Source organism: Dendrobates tinctorius, unplaced genomic scaffold, assembly GCF_039654945.1.
Source record: "Dendrobates tinctorius isolate UK_male_01 unplaced genomic scaffold, ASM3965494v1 ptg000124l, whole genome shotgun sequence".
Taxonomy (NCBI): domain Eukaryota; kingdom Metazoa; phylum Chordata; class Amphibia; order Anura; family Dendrobatidae; genus Dendrobates; species Dendrobates tinctorius.
The window spans coordinates 4,591,625-4,611,222 of NW_027361792.1; the positions used below are offsets into that span (position 1 = coordinate 4,591,625).

A 19,598-nucleotide genomic window follows, 5' to 3' on the forward strand; every position below is an offset into this window, starting at 1 on the left:
GTAGAATCTGAGTGAGGCTGGGCCGCATCAGGTTTTCCACAAGAAAAGCTCTTACAAAATCCTTCCAATGTTATCAAATGTGTTTATTTTTTCATCTTATTTTGTGTTAAAAAAATAAAAATAAATTAACAAAATCATAAGAAAAAAATAAATCAATCAGTAATAAATAAAATGAAAATGATAATACAGCAGATATAGAAGACTGAAGAAACCACATAGTTGCTGACTAGAGAAATGTAATTATTATTATTCAGATATCTGTATTAACAGTTCTTTAACATGTAACTTTCTGAACATGAATGGAACATTGAACATAAACTGTTTAGAACATGGCTTCTCCTGCCTACTTCTTGCTCATAGAGATCTGGCAGCGCTGACTCTCGCAGAGCCGAGCCACATTTGGCTTAACCCCTTCACCCCCAAGGGTGGTTTGCACGTTCATGACCAGGCCAATTTTTACAATTCTGACCACTGTACCTTTATGAGGTCATAACTCTGGAACGCTTCCATTGATCCCAGTGATTCTGACAATGTTTTCTCGTGACATATTGTACTTCATGTTAGTGGTAAAATTTCATTCAAATAACTTGCGTTTATTTGTGAAAAAAATGGAAATTTGGCAAAAATTTTGAAAATTTCGCAATTTTCCAACTTTGAATTTTTATGCCCTTAAATCACAGAGATACGGCACACAAAAAACTTGATAAGTAACATTTCCCACATGTTTACTTTACATCAGCACAATTTTGGAACCAAAATTTTTTTTTGTTAGGAAGCTATAAGGGTTAAAAGTTGACCAGCGATTTCTCATTTTTACAACACCATTTTATTTTTAGGACCACATCACATTTGAAGCCACTTTGAGGGGTCTATATGATAGAAAATACCCAAAAGTGACACCATTCTAAAAACTGAACCCCTTAAGGTGCTCAAAACCACATTCAAGAAGTTTATTAACCCATTAGGTGCGTCACAGGAATTTTTTTGAATATTTAAAAAGAAATGAACATCTAACTTTTTTTCACAAAAAAAATACTTCAGGTTCAATTTTTTTTATTTTACCAAGGGTAACAGGAGAAATTAGACTGCAAAAGTTATTGTGCAATTTGTCCTGAGTACGCTGATACCTGATTTGTGGGGGGGAACGACTGTTTCGGCGCATGGCAGAGCTCAGAATGGAAGGAGCGCCGTTTGACTTTTTCAATGCAAAATTGGCTGGAATTCAGATCGGACGCCATGTCACGTTTGGAGAGTCCCTGATGTACCTAAACAGTGGAAACCCCCTACAAGTGACCCCATTTTGGAAACTAGACCCCCCAAGGAACTTATCTAGATATGTGGTGAGAACTTTGAACCCACAAGGGCTTTACAGAAGTTTATAACGTACAGCGGTACAATTAAAAAATCATATTTTTTCCACAAAAATGATCTTTTCACCCCAATTTTTATTTTCCCAAGGGTAAGAGGACCCTAAAAGTTATTGTGCAATTTGTCCTGAGTACGCTGATACCCCACATGTGGGGGTAAACCACTATTTGGGCGCATGGCAGAGCTCGGAAGGGAAGCAATGCCATTTGACGTTTTTGGCTGGAATTGAGATCGGACACCATGTCGCGTTTGGAAAACCCCTGATGTACCAAAACAGTGGAAACCCCCCACAAATGACACCATTTTGGGAACTAGACCCCCTAAGGAACTTATCTAGATGTGTGGTGAGAACTTTGAACCCCCATGGGCTTCACAGAAGTTTATAACATAAAGCCATACAATTAAAAAATCATATTTTTTCCACAAAAATGATCTTTTCACCCTCAATTCTTATTTTTCCAAGGGTAACAGGACCGTAAAAGTTATTGTGCAATTTGTTCTGAGTACGCTGATACCCCACATGTGGGGGTAAACCACTATTTGGGCGCATGGCAGAGCTCGGAAGGGAAGCAGCGCCATTTGACGTTTTTGGCTGGAATTGAGATCGGACACCATGTCGCGTTTGGAAAACTCCTGATGTACCAAAACAGTGGAAACCCCCCACAAATGACACCATTTTGGAAACTAGACCCCCTAAGGAACTTATCTAGATGTGTGGTGAGCACTTTGACCCCCCCAGTGCTTCACAGAAGTTTATAATGCCCGGGCGTGAAAATAAATAATTCATATTTTTTCCACAAACATGATCTTTTAGTCACCATTTTTTATTTTCCCAAGGGTACCAGGAGAAATTGGACCCCAAAAGTTGTTGTCCAATTTGTCCTGAGTATGCTGATACCCCATATGTGGGAGAAAACTACTGTATGTGCACACGTCGGGGCTCAGAAGGGAAGTAGTGACGTTTTGGAATGCAGACTTTGATGGAATGGTCTGCGGGTGTCATGTTGCCTTTGGAGAGCCCCTAATGTACCTAAACAGTGGAAAACCCCCACAAATGACACCATTTTGTAAACTAGACCCCCCAAGGAACTTATCTAGATGTGTGGTGAGCACTTTGACCCCCCCAGTGCTTCACAGAAGTTTATAACGCTCGGGCGTGAAAATAAAAAATTCGTATTTTTTCCACAAACATGATCTTTTAGTCACCATTTTTTTATTTTCCCAAGGGTACCAGGAGAAAATGGACCCCAAAAGTTGTTGTCCAATTTGTCTTGAGTATGCTGATACCCCATATGTGGGTGAAAACTACTGTATGGGCACACGTCGGGGCTCGGAAGGGAAGTAGTGACGTTTTGGTATGCAGACTTTGATGGAATGGTCTGCAGGTGTCATGTTGCCTTTGGAGAGCCCCTAATGTACCTAAACAGTGGAAACCCCCCACAAATGACCCCATTTTGAAAACTAGACCCACTAAGGAACTTATCTAGATGTGAGGTGAGCACTTTGAACCCCCAAGGGCTTCACAGAAGTTTATAATGCCAGGGCATGAAAATAAAAAAATCGTATTTTTTCCAGAAACATGATCAATTAGTCCGCAATTTTTTCATTTTCCCAAGGGTAACAGGAGAAATTGGACCCCAAAAGTTGTTGTCCAATTTGGCCTGAGTACGCTGACGCCCCATATGTGGGAGAAAACTACTGTATGGACACACGTCGGGGCTCGGAAGGGAAGCAGTGACGTTTTGGAATGCAGACTTTGATGGAATGGTCTGCGGGTGTCATGTGCGTTTGGAGAGCCCCTGATGTACCTAAACTATTGAAACTCCCCACAAGTGACCCCATTTTGGACACTAGACCCACCACAGAACTTATCTAGATGTGTGGTGAGCACTTTGAACCCCCAAGTGCTTCACAGAAGTTTATAACACTCGGACGTGAAAATAAAAAAATCATTTTTTTCCACAAAAATGATATTTTTGCCCCCAATTTTTTATTTTCCTAAGGGTAACAGGAGAAATTGGACCCCAAAAATTGTTTTGCAATTTGTCCTGAGTAGGCTGATACCCTACATGTGGGGGTAAAACACTGTTTGGGCGCATGGCAGAGCTTGGAAGGGAAGGAGCACCATTTGACTTTTTCAACTCAGAATTGGCTGGAATTGAGATCAGACGCCATGTTGCATTTGGAGAGCCCCTGATGTGCCCAAACAGTGGAAACCCCCAATTATAACTCCAACCCTAACCCCAACACACCCCTAACCCTAATCTGAGCCCTAGCCCTAACCCTAGCCCTAGCCCTAGCCCTAACCCTAGCCCTAACCCTAGCCCTAACCCTAGCCCTAACCCTAACCCTAGCCCTAACCCTAGCCCTAACCCTAAGGCTGTGTGCACACGCTGCGGATTTTGCTGCGGTTCCGCAGCGGTTTTGGCTGCTGCGGACCCCAGTACCATGATTCCCTATGGGAATCAAAAACCGCAGTGCAGACGGTGCGGAATTTTCCGCGCGGATTATCTGCGGTTTTCAATCCGCAGAAAGAATTGACATGTCAATTCTTTCTGCGGATTCTCCTGCGGTTTGCCATCTCCTCTATTGAGGAGATGAAAAACCGCAGGACAAAACCGCAGAGCAATCTGCAGGTAAAACCGCAGGTCTTTTGACCTGCGGTTTCACCTGTGGATTTTACAAAATCCGCGCGGATGAATCCGCACCTAATCCGCAGCGTGTGCACACAGCCTTACCCTAACGGGAAAATGGAGATAAATACTTTTTTTTAGTTTTATTATTTTTCCCTAACTAAGGGGGTGATAACGGGGGGTTTGATTTACTATTTATGGCGGTTTTTATTTTTGGCGGCTGTCACACGTTAAAAGACGCTTTTTATTGTAAAAATAGTTTTTGCATCACCACATTTTGAGAGCTATAATTTTTCCGTATTTTGACCCACTGAGTTATGTGAGGTCTTATTTTTTGCGGGACGAGTTGACGTTTTTATTGGTACCATTTTCGGGCACGTGACATTTTTTGATCGCTTTTTATTCCTATTTTTGGGACGCAGAATGAACAAAAACCAGCGTTTCATGAATTTCTTTTGGGGCGTGCGTTTACACCATTCCGCGTGCGGTAAAATTGATAAAGCGGTTTTATTCTTCGGGTCAGTACGGTTACAGCGATACCTCATTTAGGTCGTTTTTTTATGTTTTTGTCGGTTTTATGCAATGAAAACTATTTTATATAAAAAATAATTATTTTTGCATCGCTTTATTCTGTGAGCTATAACTTTTTTATTTTTTCGCTGATGATGCTGTGTGGCGGCTCGTTTTTTGCGGGACAAGATGACGTTTTCAGCGGTACCATGGATATTTATATGCGTCTTTTTGATCGCGCGTTATTACACTTTTTGTTTGGCGGTATGATAATAAATCATTATTTTTTGCTTCGTTTTTTATTTTTATTTTTTAAGGGGTTCGCTAAAAGGGTTAACTAATGGGACAGTTTTATAGGGCGGGTCATTACGGACGCGGCGATACCTAATATGTGTACTTTTATTGGTTTTTTTTTTATTATTTTCAAAAAATGAATTTATTGGGGAATATTTTTTTTTTTTTTTACTAATTTATTTGGCGATTTTTTTTAATTTATTTTTACATTTTTTTTAATTTTTTTTTTTACTTTATTACATAGTCCCAGGTGGGACATCACTGTCCTGTGACAGATCGCTGATCTGTCACATCACAGATCACTGTGACAGATCAGCAATCTGTCACAGGCATTGAAGCAGACTTCCTCTTGCCTGCGCTTTGCAGGCACTGAGGAAGCCAGCTTCCTCAGGTCCCCGAAGGCCCCCGTCGCCATCTTGGATTCGGGGGCCTGGAGGATAGGAGCCCCCCGCAGCAGCGCTGCACATTGCGCTGCCGTGGGGGGCTCAGGGAAGCACGGAGGGAGCCCCCTCTCTGCCGATGCTTCCCTTTAACTCCCGGTACACCGAGATCATGTTTGATCGCGGTGTGCAAGGGGTTAACGTGTCGGGGGCGGTCCGTGACCGCCCCTGACACATAGTGCCGGGTGTCAGCTGTGATAATCAGCTGACACCCGGCCGCGATCAGCGGCGCTCACCACGTGGGCGCCGCTGATCGCGGTAGACGTACTATCCCGTCCACGGTCATACGGGCCCGGGTACCGTGGACGGGATAGTACGTCGGATGTCAGGAAGGGGTTAAGGGAGGAAGCAATTGAGACCCTCAGTAGGGCTGGAAGATGCTCATCAGTAAGTCTGGACCTGTACTTGGACTTATTGAAAGTTCAAGGTAGAGAAGAGCTTTTCGCACAAGTATGTGCTCCCAAAAAGACACATGGGCCGCTTGAACATTCGGGAAAGCTCAGGGAAGCTGGGGGGCAATCCTCTCAAAAATTGCCTGAGCTTGTCTGCTTTTCCACTCACCTCCCTGAACTTGGCTTTGAGTTCAGAGTTGCACTGCAGGTCAGTGAGCGCCATTTGAAGCACAGGAGGGGCATCTTGCACATCAAAGGAGAAGGGGTCCGCAAAAATTTGAAATGTGGCTCTGTGCGTCTTGAAGTCTGCAAATCTGTGATAAAATTCCTCCTGTAGCTTCAAAATGACATCCGTATACTCCTCACCACTGAATGGTGCGCCTGCTTCCATGAGTGCCTTGCATGATGGGAAATGGCCAAGGTTTGTCGGAGAAACCTGGGCTTTCCATAAGTTTTGTAGAGAATGCTCTGTCATAGGCAGCACTGTCAAGTTGACCCTGGCCTTGTAACTTCTTGTTCAGTACATTAAGCTCATGTGTGATATCAACAAAAAAAGCGAAGTCCATGAGCCATTCTGGATCACTTGGCACAGGAACAGCAGCTCCATCTTTCTCCATGAAGGCTTTCACTTCCGCTCTCAACTCAAAAAATCTCTTCAATAGGTTTCCCCTGCTGAGCCAACGTACCTCGGTGAGGTAGAGCACATCCCCATATTCTGACTCCATTTCCTCTAAAAAACAGCACGAAACCTTCTGTGGTTTGAGCCCCTGGATCTGATCTGGTTGATGCATTTCACAATGAAACATCACATTGTCAGACTTCAGGCATTTGCTGCAGTGGGCCTGCTGATGGCTAATGCACAGCAATGACCTCCTCAACACCTTCCTCTCCCAGTTTTTTTTTTAACAAGTGCCACCAGTCCAATTTTCCTCCCTGTCATTGATGGCGCTCCATCAGTTGTTATTCCAACAAACCTCCTCCAAGGTAAACCGGCATTCTCAGTGGCATCACACAGCTGGTGACATATCGCCTGAGCGGTGGTCTGGCCATGCATTGGAATCACTGTGAGCAACTCCTCTATGACTTCACAAATGTCATCAACACCACGGACATAGATTGCGAGCTGGGCCGTGTCGGTGATGTCTGTGGTCTCATCAAGAGTGGCTGACTATACACTGAAACATTCCGCTTTCTCACACAGTTGATCATAAATGTCACTTGACAGGTCAGAAATGCGCTCTGATACGGTGTTGGCAGAAAGGCTGGTGTTGCTACACTGACCTTTCTTTTCTGGACAGACAATACTTGCAGCCTGTAATATGCACTTTTTTTTACAAATTCACCTTCTTTGAATGGCTTTCCTGCTTTAGCTATCATCTCGCTAAGCACGTAGCTGGCTTCCACTGCTGCATCATTCTCTTTGGTGCTTTCAAGATAGGTAATTTTCTAATATTATATTCCCAATGAACGCCAGTACAATATTTAGTAAATGAATCCTATATTCTGAGAATATTTAAAGTATAAAAAAATGTATAGCCCAAGCGACAACAGATGCATAAATAAGGAAGTATCACACAGTATGCTTTTTTTCTTTTTTTTGCATTGCACTGAATTCAGAATCAATTTTTTTTATCAGTCTAAAAGCTGCATTGCAGAAAATCCTATCCAATAAAGCAAATAATGCAACTACAATGCAGTAGTTTCTAATCATCTGGAATCCCCTGTACATCCAACAAGAATCCAGCATGCTTTGCAAACCTCAGTGCTGAGCAATATAGAACAAAAAAATCTCTGGTTAATGAGGAAACAGTCAGCAAGCTGAAATGACCGATCTATTAATGAAAGAGGAGGGTAATATGGGTGCATGTTTTGCACAACAAAACTGTCTCAAATCCCCTCCAGACTACATATCTAACAACTGGGACAAGCTGCATCATAATTCTGCTTATGGCATCAGAACTGCAGTCAGGCTGGCCTCTACAGGAGCAGAAATGGAGCCAGGACGGTCTGGAAATGACTTGGGTCAGGGCTTGAGAGTGCGCCGGCCACGTGCAGCAGAAGATCACATGTGCTGCCACTGACTGCAGAAGCTTCCAGGTAACCACAAACTCTGAGCACCTTCTTCCAAGGAGACCAGGGTAGGAAGAAGGTGCTACAGGCAACAAACAGTAAACTAAAGAAAATTGTAAAGTTTCTAGTTTTTGAAAGCACTTTGCAATTGCACCCATTTAAGAAAATGAAACAACCTCTTTATGTGTGTTTCCACTTAGTTTTCTGACATCTAATGGCTAGCTAGCACTGTGTCCAAATAATAGAAACAGAAGGTACTCCTCCCGGGGTCCAAAGGCAACTATTGGCTGAAGCGGTGAAATCAATCACCACTGCAGCCAATCACTGACTTCTGTAGCTCTACAGAAGTACAAGCACAATCCAGAGGTCACTGATTTGCTCCTGCGGTGATATGAGCCGTGAAGAGCCGGAATTGCACCTAAGGAGTACGCGTACCATCTAAATGGCGGCCAGGAACCTATAAGTAGAGAACCCCTTTTAGTCTGATATACTTTATTTTGGGCACACACACACACACACTCATCTATGCACAAATGCCTTTCTATATATTAAGCATAGGCATAAAAATTAGGAAAAATGTAGGCCTGGGAGTGTTACCATTAAGTGTAAGGCAGTTTTTCTATTACAATAATTCTTCCCCTGCTGCTTTCTTATTAAGTAATGCACACGCTCGGAGCGAATGTCACAACGCTGCCATGGACTTCAGTCTTGGGCTTACTTTTCTTAAAAAGCTGGGACTAAATCAAAGAACACGTAAAGGTGGAGCCTCAATTATCCCAAAGGGGCCTAAGACTTAATCAGGCGAAGAGTCATGAATTTTCATTTCAGTGATCAGGGCTACAATCTTGCTTCCAGGAAAGACAGGAAGAATTGTGAATACAGCTCTGGGTATCCGCAGCATATATATATATTATGCGCATACTGGAAGTTTTCACAGAGGATTTCATCTGCTCAATGTATAAGGTTGAGGTCCACAGCAAAATCTGTGTGTGACGCTTAGGACATTTTGCTGTTTAACCACCTCAGATTTGGGGCGGATTCCTCCCACATCTGGACGACGCAGTGAGCGCACTCAAACATCCGTGTTATTTCTGCTCCGATTTCCACACTGATTGGGTTTTGAAAAATCTTTGCTGTGTCTGAATGTTGCCTAATTTTTTCCACATTGCCAAAACAGCTTTTTTCCATCACCTAATCTTTTATTGGCCTCTTATAGACAACCTTGTCTAAATACAGTGAATGAAATATGTATCGAACACACAACAATTTTCTAAGTAAATATAGTTCTAAAGTTTCTATCGAGTATTGAAATGAAATTCTCACCAGATGTCGGTAACAACCCATCCAATCCCACAGGCAAAGAAATCAAACCAGAGATGTCCATAAACTAAGTTATGTGTTATAATGAGAAATGACACAGGGAAAAAGTATAGAACACATGAAAAATAGAGGTTCAAAAAGCCATAGAAAGTCATGACACCAATTAATATCTATCAGTAATTAGAAAGCGATCCTGCCACTTATGGAAAAATAATGTCAGCTGATTCAACTGATGGCCTATAGAAAGGTGTCTCATTATCAAGGTGCCACACAAGAAACATCTCATGACTAGTAAAACCAGTGAGCAGTCTCAAGACCTTTGCAACCTTATTGTTGCAAAACATACTGATGGCATTAGTTAAAGAAACATTTCTAAACATCTGAAGGTTCCAGTGAGCACTGGGTCCATAATCTGGATGTAGAAAGAACATTATTTCACCAAAAACCAGCCACGACCAGGTGCTCTCCGCAATATTTTAGACAAGGCTTCTGTACGAAGTATTAATTGAATTTCAGTAAGCAAGTTCAATACTTTTTGACTGTAATTTCTTATTACTCCACATATCTTAATTTATGGACATCTATAGTTTGATTTCTTTGCCTGTGTGGATAGGATGGGTAGTTACTGACATCTGTGAGCATTTCATGTCAATAGCACCTTTAGAAATAGATTTACTTAGAAATGTGGTAACGTGTTCAATATTTATTTCTCCCACTGTAATTATGTCTCATGAGAAGTGCCAAAACTGGTATGCCACCTCTAAATTGAAATGTTAAAAAAGCAGCATATTCATCTTACCGATACCCACTACTTCTCTTCTATAACCATACTTATCGTACTGATCACCTCTGATTCTCTGCTAATCTACCCAGGGGTCGAGACTGGTTATGTACATCAGGGGTCCCCAACCGCCGGTCCGCGGCCCAGCACCGGGCCGCTGCAGTGCCATTGCCGGTCCGCGGACACAAGGGGAGCCAGGGGCGGTCAGTGGCATAGCGGGGGCTGGGGCGGCGCGCAGCAATTCTAGCGGCGGCCAGGGAGCGATCCAAGCAGCTCCGCTGCCTGCAAGAGGTAATAGCAGGAGCGGAGCTGCAAGGACCCGTCCAGCTTCCTGCCCGCCGCCCGCGCTTTCTGTCTCTGACTGACACAGAGAGGAGCGCGGCCGCTGTGTCAGAGCGAGGTAGCGCGGGCGGCGGGCAGGTGAGAGGAGAGAGGTGGTGTCTGTGTGTGTGTGTAATGTGTGTGTGTGTGTGTTGTGTATGTCTGTCTGTGTGTGTATGTCTGTCTGTGTGTGTATGTCTGTCTGTGTGTGTATTTATGTGTGTGTTGGTCTGTGTTTGTGTAGCCTGGCCCTGGAGGAGATGGGGACATGAGGAGAAGGCCATGAGGGGAGTGATGGAGAGACGGCAGTGATGGGGAGAGGGGAGTGATGGGGTGAAGGCAATGATGGAGAGATGGCAGTGATGGGGTGAAGGCAATGATGGGGAGAGGGGAGTGATGGGGTGAAGGCAATGATGGGGAGAACGGAGTGATGGGGTGAAGGCAATGATGGGGAGAGGGGAGTGATGGGGTGAAGGCAATGATGGGGAGAAGGGAGTGATGGGGTGAAGGCAATGATGGGGAGAAGGGGGTGAAGGCAATGATGGAGAGATGGCAGTGATGGGGTGAAGGCAATGATGGGGAGAAGGGAGTGATGGGGTGAAGGCAATGATGGGGAGAAGGGAGTGATGGGGTGAAGGCAATGATGGGGAGAAGGGAGTGATGGGGTGAAGGCAATGATGGAGAGATGGCAGTGATGGGGTGAAGGCAATGATGGGGAGAAGGGAGTGATGGGGTGAAGGCAATGATGGGGAGAAGGGAGTGATGGGGTGAAGGCAATGATGGGGAGAAGGGAGTGATGGGGTGAAGGCAATGATGGAGAGATGGCAGTGATGGGGTGAAGGCAATGATGGGGAGAGGGGAGTGATGGGGTGAAGGTAATGATGGGGAGAAGGGAGTGATGGGGTGAAGGCAATGATGGGGAGAAGGGAGTGATGGGGTGAAGGCAATGATGGGGAGAAGGGAGTGATGGGGTGAAGGCAATGATGGGGAGAAGGGGGTGATGGAGCACTTATTCAAAACCTATGGTGAGTTGAGTCACATTATAAATGTTATTTAATTATAAGTATGCACTGCTACACTACAACCGTGTCCATAGCCCCGCCCCCTTATGACCAAAGCCCCGCCCCTGCCACACCTCCATCCCCGCCCTGCCGGGCCATGGAAGAATGGTCTTGCTTGAAACCGGTCCCTGGTGCAAAAAAGGTTGGGGACCACTGATGTACATCACCTGAAGTCCATACCTGGCTGCAGCTTTGGTCACATGGCTGTCCTGGTCGTAAGGAGAACCATAAGGACAGTCCGGAGTCACTAGGGGCAGGCAGCATTAGCAGTGACGCGCCAAGGATTGGTAAGGTGGGTAAGCTTGTAAGAGAAAAGCAACAGGGATCTGTAACATGAATCATAGAATCGTAGAGTTGGAAGGGACCTCCTGGGCCATCTGGTCCAACCCCCTGCTCAAAGCAGGATTTGCTAAATCATCCCAGTCAGATGTCTGTCCAGCCTCTGTTTGAAGACTTCCATTGAAGGAGAACTCACCACTTCTCGTGGCAGCCTGTTCCACTCATTGATCACTCTAACTGTCAAAAAGTTTTTTCTAATATCTAATCTGTGTCTCCTCCCATTCAGTTTCATCCCATTGCTTCTAGTCTTTCCTTGTGCAAATGAGAATAAAGTTGATCCTTCTACAATGTGACAGCCCTTTAGATATTTGTAGACAGCAATTAAGTCTCCTCTCAGTCTTCTCTTTTGCAAACTAAACATTCCCAAATCCTGCAACCTTTCCTCATAAGACAGGGTTTGCAGACCGGTCACCATTCTGGTCGCTCTTTTCTGAACTTGCTCCAGTTTGTTGATGTCTTTTTTAAAATGTGGTGCCCAAAACTGGACACAATATTCCAGATGAGGTCTGACCAAAGAGGAGTAGAGGGAAATAATGACTTCACGTGATCTAGACTGTATGCTTCTGTTAATACATCCTAGAACTGCATTTGCCTTTTTTGCTGCTGCATCACACTGTTGACTCATATTCAGTCTGTGATCTATTAGTATACCCAAGTCTTTTTCACATGTGCTGTCACTTAGCCCTATTCCTCCCATTCTATATATGCTTTTTTCATTTTTATTGCCCAGATGTAGTACTTTGCATTTCTCCCTGTTAAAAACCATTCTGTTAGTTACTGCCCACTTCTCCAGTTTATTTAAATCTTTTTGAATCCTCTCTCTCTCTTCTCTAGTATTAGCTATCCCTCCTAGCTTTGTGTCATCAGCAAATTTAATCAGTTTACTCTCAATTCCTTCATCTAAATCGTTGATAAAGATGTTGAACAATACAGGGCCCAGGACAGAGCCCTGTGGTACCCCACTTGAGACATTCTTCCAACTGGATGTGCAGCCATTTACGACCACTCTTTGGGTCTGATCACTAAGCCAGCTATGAATCCACCTAACAGTTGCCTTGTCCATTCCATACTTAGTCATTTTTTCAATAAGGATTGTATGAGAGACTTTGTCAAATGCTTTGCTGAAGTCAAGATATACTATATCTACAGCATTTCCTTGATCCACCCAATCAGTGATACCGTCATAGAAGGAAATTAAGTTAGTCTGACATGACTTATTAGTTACAAACCCATGCTGACTCTGTTTGATCACTTTATTCTTATCCAGGTATTGACTTACATGTTGTTTAATAATTTGTTCAAAGATCTTTCCTGGTATAGAAGTCAGACTCACCGGCCTATAGTTGCCTGGGTCCACCTTCTTCCCCTTTTTGAAGATAGGAACAACATTTGCTCTTCTCCAGTCTTCTGGCACTTCTCCTGTTCTCCAAGAATTTTCAAAGATTATGGAGAGTGGTTCAGAAATTTCTTCTGCTATCTCCTTCAGTACTCTGGGGTGTAATTCATCTGGACCTGGAGACTTGAATTCATTTAGGTTAGCTAAGTGTTTCCTCACTATCTTTCTGTTTATAGATATCCTGGATTCTTCTATTCCCTTAATAGGACAGTGAATAACAGTTGGTGTTACATTTCCTTTCTGAGAGAAAACAGATGCAAAATAGGAATTTAAAAGTTCAGCCTTCTCAACATCCTGTCTTACCATTTCATCATTTTCATCCTGTAAAAATCCTATAGCATCTTTGACTTTTCTTTTACTTTTGACATATCCCCAAAATCCTTTATTATTGCTTTTGACATCTCTTGCAAGCCTCAATTCATTTTCAGCTTTAGATAATCTGATTTGTGCCCTGCAGATTCTGCAGACAGCATTATATTCTTCTTTAGATATGCCTCCCTCTTTCCATTTTATAAACATTTTTTTCTTCCTTTTTAGCATGTGCTTAAGTTCTGTGTTCACCCATCCTGGTTTCCTTAAATGCTTCCTATTCTTCCCTCTTTTCGGAATTGTTAACAACTGTGCTTTGAGAATTTCATTTTTCAAGATTTCCCATCCTTCCTGGACATTTTTGTCTTTAAGGATATCCAGCCATTGGATCCCTCCAATTATCTTTCTGAATCCCTTAAAATCTGCCTTTCTGAAATCTAACCTTGACGTCTGAGTCTTCACAGGTCTTCCGCCTCTAGTTATCCAAAATTCTAAAATAGCATGGTCGCTACCTCCTAGGGTTCCAGCCACTTTTACCTCCTCAACCATTTCCTCCCTGTTTATAAGGATTAGATCCAAGGTAGCAGTTCCCCTTGTTTTCTCCCCTACCTTTTGGAAGATAAAGTTGTCAGCAAGAGAGGATAAGAATTTCCTTGACCTGTTAGTTTTGCCTGAGAGAGATTCCCAACAAATGTCTGGATAGTTGAAATCTCCCATGACAACTATGTCATATTTTTTGGAGAACTTGGCCATTTGATGCATAAAGAGTTCATCCATATCTTCAGCTTGCACAGGCGGCCTGTAGTAAATGCCTACAATGGTGTCCTTTCCATTGTTCTGTCCTTGTATTCTTACCCAAACAGTTTCCACAGAACTCCCAGTCTCTGAAGCTTCAATCTCTGTGCAGATATACGCGTTTCTAACATACAATGCAACACCTCCTCCTCGTTTATCAAGTCTGTTTCTTGCAAATAAGTTGTATCCTTCTAGTCTTGTATTCCAATCATGTGTATCATCCCACCAAGTTTCAGTGATTCCAATGACATCATATTTCTTTTCCTGTGTTAGTAGTTCCAATTCTCCTTGTTTGTTGCCCATGCTTTGTGCATTAGTATAGAAACATTTTAGTTTGTGATTGGTTTCTCTTTCTCCAATATTTTTATTAATTAGATTCTTTCGTCTTTGTTCTTCCTTTCCACTTCTATTAGCAGAGTTCTCAATAGAATTTGTCAGGTGTATGGCTTTTTCTGGTCTTTTGCTTCCCTTCCCATGTTGTTCTAGTTTAAAGCTCTCCTTACAAGTGTAGCAAGGCGACTTCCAAATACATGCTTTCCAGTCTTCGTAAGGTGCACCCCATCTCTAGCAAGTAGTCCATCGTATAAGTAGTTCACTCCGTGATCCAGAAATCTAAATCGATGCTGACGGCACCATCGATGTAGCCAGTTGTTCACCTGCAGAATCTTATTCCACCTCCTTGTTCCATGGCCATCCACTGGGAGGATGGAAGAGAAGACCACCTGCGCTCCCAGTTCTTTCACTTTCTTGCCTAAGTCTTCAAAGTCTCTGCAGATGGTTTCCAGGTCGTTTCTTGCGGTGTCATTTGTCCCCACATGTAGTAGCAGGAATGGGTAGTCATCTGTAGGTCTGAAGAGTCCTGATATCCTGTCAGACACATCTTTAATTTTTGCACCTGGAAGACAGCACATTTCTCTTGAAGTTATATCCGGTCTGCAGATAGCGGCCTCTGTTCCTCTCAACAGGGAATCCCCCATGACCACCACTCTCCGTTTCTTCTTCACAACATTTTTCTTTCTCCATCTAGGAGGACTCTGAAGGCGTACAAGGTTGCTGTTTGTTGGCAAAGTCTTATCCTGATGTATTTCTTCATCGTTTTCCTGCGTGAGAGCCTGGTACTGGTTTCTGAGCAGTATGGGTGCTGACTGCCTCCTGATCCTCCTGCTTCTCTGGGTCACATGTCTCCATTCCTCTGTTTCTTCAGGTGCACTTCGAATTTCTTCTCTTTCTGTAACATGAAGAGATAATTCTGCTCTGTCCAAGAACTCTTCACCTTCCTTAATGATCTTCAACGTAGCCAACCTCTCTTCAAGAGTATGAGTATTATTTTAGAATAGCGGCAGGAGCAGTAAGGAGAGTATGCATTCAGAAGAGGACTGGTAGGGATCGGTAAGGTGAATATCCTTTTTGGCAAAGGACAGGTGGGGATCGGTGAGGTTAATATGATTTTTTTAAACATTTTTACAGCAGGTTTATTAAAATATTTAGGGAAAAAAATATTTTTAGATAAACATGGATATTCGGCTTCTGTTAGTATCTTCGGTCCATAAATGCTGATCGGAAAGTCCTAGAAGCAAGTTTGAAGAAAGGCTATTTCAGGACGCACCGCCAGTCTGACACCTCTCCGTCTGCAGCTGAGGCGATTAATTCTGTCCACCATGTTACACGGCTGGTCTGAACTGACCCCATTTGTCAGATTATTTCATAATTCAGATCTAACCGGCAATCCTATGCCATCTTATCTTCAAGCCTCAAGAGTAGTCAAGATTAAGAGGGAAAGTTAATTAAAGCACCATCCATAGCAGTGGATTATTATACATAAGAAGCTTACAGGCAGCTTACGACACAGACGACAATATGAACACATTATGTACATGAAAACGGAGCTGGAACGCTGGATGACCATTTACTGTGACATGAACCTAACCGATGTATGCAGAGATGTCATCAACCCAACTTTTTTTTTCATTTACAGTGGGGCAAAAAAGTATTTAGTCAGTCAGCAATAGTGCAAGTTCCACCACTTAAAAAGATGAGAGGCATCTGTAATTTACATCATAGGTAGACCTCAACTATGGGAGACAAACTGAGAAAAAAAAATCCAGAAAATCACATTGTCTGTTTTTTTTTTTCATTTTATTTGCATATTATGGTGGAAAATAAGTATTTGGTCAGAAACAAAATTTCATCTCAATACTTTGTGATATATCCTTTGTTGGCAATGACAGAGGTCAAACGTTTTCTGTAAGTCTTCACAAGGTTGCCACACACTGTTGTTGGTATGTTGGCCCATTCCTCCATGCAGATCTCCTCTAGAGCAGTGATGTTTTTGGCTTTTCGCTTGGCAACACGGACTTTCAACTCCCTCCAAAGGTTTTCTATAGGGTTGAGATCTGGAGACTGGCTAGGCCACTCCAGGACCTTGAAATGCTTCTTACGAAGCCACTCCTTCGTTGCCCTGGCGGTGTGCTTTGGATCATTGTCATGTTGAAAGACCCAGCCACGTTTCATCATCAATGCCCTTGCTGATGGAAGGAGGTTTGCACTCAAAATCTCACGATACATGGCCCCATTCATTCTTTCATGTACCCGGATCAGTCGTCCTGGCCCCTTTGCATAGAAACAGCCCCAAAGCATGATGTTTCCACCACCATGCTTTACAGTAGGTATGGTGTTTGATGGATGCAACTCAGTATTCTTTTTCCTCCAAACACGACAAGTTGTGTTTCTACCAAACAGTTCCAGTTTGGTTTCATCAGACCATAGGACATTCTCCCAAAACTCCTCTGGATCATCCAAATGCTCTCTAGCAAACTTCAGACGGGCCCGGACATGTACAGGCTTAAGCAGTGGGACACGTCTGGCACTGCAGGATCTGAGTCCATGGTGGCGTAGTGTGTTACTTATGGTAGGCCTTGTTACATTGGTCCCAGCTCTCTGCAGTTCATTCACTAGGTCCCCCCGCTACAATTTTGTTTCTGGTGTCCTTTGACAGCTCTTTGGTCTTCACCATAGTGGAGTTTGGAGTCAGACTGTTTGAGGGTGTGCACAGGTGTCTTTTTATACTGATAACAAGTTTAAACAGGTGCCATTACTACAGGTAATGAGTGGAGGAAAGAGGAGACTCTTAAAGAAGAAGTTACAGGTCTGTGAGAGCCAGAAATCTTGATTGCTTGTTTCTGACCAAATACTTATTTTCCACCATAATATGCAAATAAAATGAAAAAAAAAACAATGTGATTTTCTGGATTTTTTTTCCTCAGTTTGTCTCCCATAGTTGAGGTCTACCTATGATGTAAATTACAGACGCCTCTCATCTTTTTAAGTGGTGGAACTTGCACTATTGCTGACTGACTAAATACTTTTTTGCCCCACTGTATATATGCAGCTAAAAGTGATTGTCCACTTTTTTCCTTTTTAAATTTCAGATGTGTTAAGAATTATAAAGAACTTATTGATACACTTCTACTTTCCACGATGTTCTTATCTTCAGCGGGTAGCCTCGGTTCCTGGTTTGACAGATCCAAATTCCAGCCTGTGGTCTATACAGTGGAAAGCTTCCAATGTTGGCATGACCAGTGATGTTTATTAATAGGGCTGGCCTATTTCAATGGCGAAGTCATAGCCAATATACAGTCAGACAAGGGGGATGGCTTAGTTTTGCAAATATGGCAACAGCCAGCCCCCTTCACCACACCTTATGACTTGCTGTATGATAATAATCATACGTGGAAATGGTGAACTAAAAACGGACATCTGAATGCCACTTTTTTTTTAGAAGTGGGTATGACCCATATATGCATATAGTACCCTATATTATACATACGTTCATATAGGTTAAAGCCGCAGTTGATACTGTCATATCCGAGTGGTTATTAATGCCATCTTCTAGAGCAGAGATATTATTAAGTCACCATATAACTGGAAATCAGAATTATATTCTGCTGTAACTTCCCCGCTCTGATGGCGCAAATGTAAAAATCAGTTATTTTTGAGGTACAGTGTTCAGAAGTGTTCCGGAAAAATCAGACTATCTGTCCCCAAAATGTGTGCTATATCATTGTTCAGCTCCGTCAATACCAGACACAACCCCATGAAGAGGTGTGGCACTGTATTTCGGATGTATTTAGAGACTCAGAGAATAAGTTGACACTGACCTGTCACCAGATTTCACAATACAAATTACAAAGATTATTGATGAGATTTCTTAGAGCTGATGAGATTGGTGTACTTACTGTGGAAAGCCATATAAAAACGTCTGTATAGTCCTCCAATTATAATGAGCTAGACACACAAAATGCTCACAGGATTATGTAACTATTCAGATGTGCATTTTAAAGTAATGTAAGTAGTAAGTATTCCAGCATAATCAGGGTCAGGGTCAAGAGACCTATTTAGTAATATTTGCAGCTTGTATTGCGACAAAGGCTGGACAAACATCAGTCTGAGATGGTTTAGTGTACACTTAGGTAGGAAGGAAGGATCATCCCCGCGCTGCAGCAAGAAGAATTCCAAAAATTGTAGAGGTTCCAACGTGGTTTATTCTACGCGTTTCAGGGTTCAAGTGACCCCCTTCATCAGGAGATACCACAAATATTGTACAAGAGTCATAGTCCTGATGAAGGGGTCACTTGAACCTTGAAACGCGTAGAATAAACCACGTTGGAACCTCTACAATTTTTGGAATTCTTCTTGCGGCAGCGCAGGGATGATCCTTCCTTCCTACCTAAGTGTATGCTTCAACCAGGTCCTGCACTGACCTGTGGATCTGCAGCAGCCGCCAATAATATATGTCTTGACTTAGGAAAGCCTGACTGACGGCTTCACTGTAATGACCCCTCCCAAAACCCACACTTACCCCTTCTTAACTTAAATAAGACACGACTGCGTGACATTGGATGTAAAAGGCCACAGCAGCCCCGTTTATTAACACCAAACAAGCAATAACATTTTATCCATAAACGTAGAAATATTCCATAAACATAACCACCAGCAAAAGGAGGGGGGTAAATGAAGAGTCCATTGTACATGATTGCAACACCAGCTCCACCACGTGCCCTCAGCCGCACCACACCGGCTCGAGGACACCCAGCCGAGTGTTGCAAAACCCATTGTACATGATTGCAACACCAGCTCCACCACGTGCCCTCAGCCGCACCACACCGGCTCGAGGACACCCAGCCGAGTGTTGCCCAACCAATGTCCTGCTGGGACCCAGCCCAGCAGGGACCCACGTTAACATGCCCCGCTGTGACCGAGCACAGCAGGGTCCCACGTTAACATGTCCCGCTGTGACCCAGCACAGCTGGGACCCACTTTAACCAAGTATACCATTGCACCACCAGGGGTAACCCGCTCCTGCACTGGGTTCACCCCCCCGCTCTTTGTGCAATCCACCGACTTCAAATACCCCCCTCCTTTCCGCCACCACGAGCACGTATGACACCTTGTACGTGCGAGTACCACCACCAAAAACCCAACCCGAGCCGACTCTGCGGCTCGAGTAACCAATGTTTCTGTACCAAGACCAATCAATCAAAACTGATCCCCATTAGACCTCACAATGCCA

General features: G+C 43.4%; 1 protein-coding gene across 9 annotated transcripts in view; it reads right to left on the reverse strand.

The window, feature by feature from the left end:
• SHANK2 (SH3 and multiple ankyrin repeat domains 2) overlaps nt 1–19,598 on the reverse strand; it is a 641,049-nt gene that overhangs the window by 126,301 nt on the left and 495,150 nt on the right. The window lies entirely within an intron of this gene.